At 31.1% G+C, this 3,098-nt stretch overlaps 1 long non-coding RNA gene across 1 annotated transcript; it reads left to right on the plus strand.

Annotated features, from left to right (window-relative positions):
* The first annotated feature begins 6 nt into the window (after positions 1–6).
* On the plus strand, positions 7–2,061 carry LOC107029982. Its single transcript, XR_001458087.2, has 2 exons — positions 7–303; positions 1,584–2,061. It is a non-coding gene; the product is annotated as an uncharacterized LOC107029982 (long non-coding RNA).
* The last annotated feature ends 1,037 nt before the right edge of the window (positions 2,062–3,098 follow it).

The following is a 3,098-nucleotide window of genomic DNA, read 5'->3' on the forward strand; positions in this document are numbered from 1 at the left end:
CCCCCCCCACCCACACCTAAAGCGCTCCTTTCTTTCCTATAAATAATATTCTACTCTCAGTGATTGAGAAGAGAGGAAAAAGGATTAAGTTTGAGGTCATATAGAAAAAATAACTTACAAACGGTTTCCAATTTGGATTTACGGCTATAGTCATTTCTACACTTGAAACTTTTATCTGGGTTTCTAATTCTAAGTTCAGAGAAGATCGACTCTCAGTCTTTTTAGCTTAATAATCATATTCAAAATTCGTGGTGAGAATCGCAAATCAAAGCTCATCGTTCCCAGTTCTCTGCCCCACGGAAGGTAAAATTTCATCTTCTGTTTCTTAATGTGTTGAGTATATGCTTCTCGACCATTTGATGTGTCCAAGCATTAAGAATAATTTTAGAACGTTCTAACCTATTATTGATTGAGTATCAGTTGTATAGCTCGTTTTATTATTCGAATGTTGTTGTATGCTTTTGTTCTGCTCGAAATCTCAGTGTTTCTGTATGATGTTGAATTGGTTTCTTCCTAAATTCTTTTTTTTTCTTTCTATTAATCTCGTTTGGTTGGCTGTGAGATTTGGTTCAGTGATGAAGTTCTAAATCACCTCTATAGGCGATCTTGGTTTTCATAATCTGACTGTTTTCTTCTTCCTGTTATTTTAACTAGCATAAAAATCATGTGAGTTGCCTTTAAGACTAAGTGCCATAATTCACCTGCTGGTTGCTACACCACTAAATCTTTCACTTAATAATGTTTGTTATATATCCTTTGTTATTGGGTAATTCGAGTTAACTTGAATCAATAAAGTGATCATTCCTGAGCTGCTGGAACTTTCCGTACTAAACTTTCCTTGTTAAAATGTTCTATTATGCTAGTTAGTTTTTCACGTGTACACCCTTATCATCTTCACTCATAAATCTGCTAAAACTGAATCTCGTTATCCCCAAGTTAGATTGAATGTCCCTTCCTTCCTTTCTTCGCTTTGCTGCCTAAAATGACTTCTTGTCATCAAGTTTACGTCCTCATTTGGTTCCTCTTGTAGTCGGAAATCACTTACCTTTTGTAGTTTGAGTATATAAAATGCCCACTGGTAGTTGTTGTTTCCTTCCGAATTGCTAAGCATTGTTTGATGTCTCGTTATCTGTGAGTTTGCAACTTTATCGTACACTAAGAGGGAGATTTGTTTATTAATGTTGTTCTGTTTGCTCCTAATTGCCTTTCGACGAAGGACCAGTTACCTTACAGATGCCCCTAGATTTTTTGCCATTTTCGCTTAGCCGTATGAGAACATAAAGTGCATCTTTCTATAGTATTTGGAGTTCACTGTTGGTTAGGAAGAAAGGGATTTTTATTTTTGGTTATCTTGTGTAATGTCAAATTAGCGCTTGTTCATTTGGCCTAATTTCTTATGTTTCAACCCTCTCCTATCACATTTGTTCATGTTGGTCTATTTAATGTTTACTACTGGTTTTTTTTTGCCTCTCTTATAAATTAAAGTCATGCATTATTTTTTTTTTTAAAGAGGTTATATTTGTGAATAAGTTAGTGCGAATGCTAATCTCATCACTCTTTATTTGCATGTGAAACATGCGTAGGGTTCGCCATGAACTCCCATCTTCTCTCCTTGCATTTCTCGTTGCGCCAAAGGCCCGACTTTACCTTTTATCGAGTCATCCAAAGCAATAGGATGAAGATACAAGGCTGAAAATTGAAAACGTTGTTCTAGAAAGCGGTAAATAGTTTGTATACACTAAATAAACACTGCTATGCAGATTCAGTGCTACAAATACTACGCAAAAATGAAGATACAGATAGGAGGCGTCAAGATGGACTGTATATAATCGACATATGGGTCGATATGCAGGAAATGGTACTGATTTGCAAGTTTTATACACTGATTTACGGTTTGTGTATACAAAAAGGGGATTTTTGGGTTAAATCCCATAAGTAGCAGCGAATTCGGCTTAAGAAAGGCCCAAATTCAACTTCTCTTCCTTACTCTCAAATTATTTGATTGTGATTATTCATGTTTGTTGTTTATTAACTCGAACCTTTATTTTGTTTTGGGTTAACTTAATTAAATTCCCCAAAATATGAACTAATTTCTTTTATGTTGGTTTGTTTGAATAAATAAAATTTTCATTTTATCAACTCTTGAATATATTTAGCCAAAAACTTTTATTTAATCTTCAATTAATTCAAAATAGTTTTTGTGTCCTAATTAATCAAATTGGTTCAATTGTTATAAAATGATTAAAAATGAATTTTAATTAATCTAGTTTTCCCAAAATTCTAGTTACTTGCAATTTAATTAAGATATTTCAATTAATATCTCATTTTCTTAAAAATAAAAATCGTTCTATGTTTAACAATGCCTTCAAGTTAATATTGTAAACTATTGTCTCTTTTATGATAGTCTAAGTCGTACGATAATCGTGTGTTAGTGGACGGTTCAAATGCCTTAAAAACCTTCTTGAAGCGTAAATGAGAACCTCTTACCTATTTTCTCTAATTTTTTAAAGATTTAATCTGTTAAAATCTTTTTAAATTAAGTTTTCTTAATTTCTTTAAAAAATTAAGTCACGACTCTTTTCTGAGTATTTTCTAAAATTGTTTTGTACTTGGAACATTTCAAAAAGTAATTTTTCTAAAGATAGATAAATTACGGCATAACAATTGTCTCCGGTTGTATATATTAAACACATACGTATAGTAGATATATTGATTGTACAAAAATTAATTATTCTACTCAGTTTCAAGAATTCATGTTTTGATATTCTATCTAAAATTTTATCACTTAAAAGTACTATATATAAGCTTACATAGCATCTATTTTTTATATGAATATGAAGTTTGTCACTTATCAATTGAAGAAATTCATTATGCAAGTTGCTTTCTTGTTCAAGCGTAATTTCTTTTTAAATATGTTAAGAAATTTTTAAATTTTTTCCTAACACAAATATCACAATTGTATAATCTATGCAACTTAATTGTGTACTTTTTCTTATGAAATACCTTTGTATATGTATTTTTATTTTCTTCTTTATTTTTCTTTTAATTTTTATTAAAGAACCAATGATTTATTATTTCGTAATCAATTCATTCATTAG

The sequence above is a fragment of the Solanum pennellii genome, chromosome 1, assembly GCF_001406875.1.
Source record: "Solanum pennellii chromosome 1, SPENNV200".
NCBI classification, from domain to species: domain Eukaryota; kingdom Viridiplantae; phylum Streptophyta; class Magnoliopsida; order Solanales; family Solanaceae; genus Solanum; species Solanum pennellii.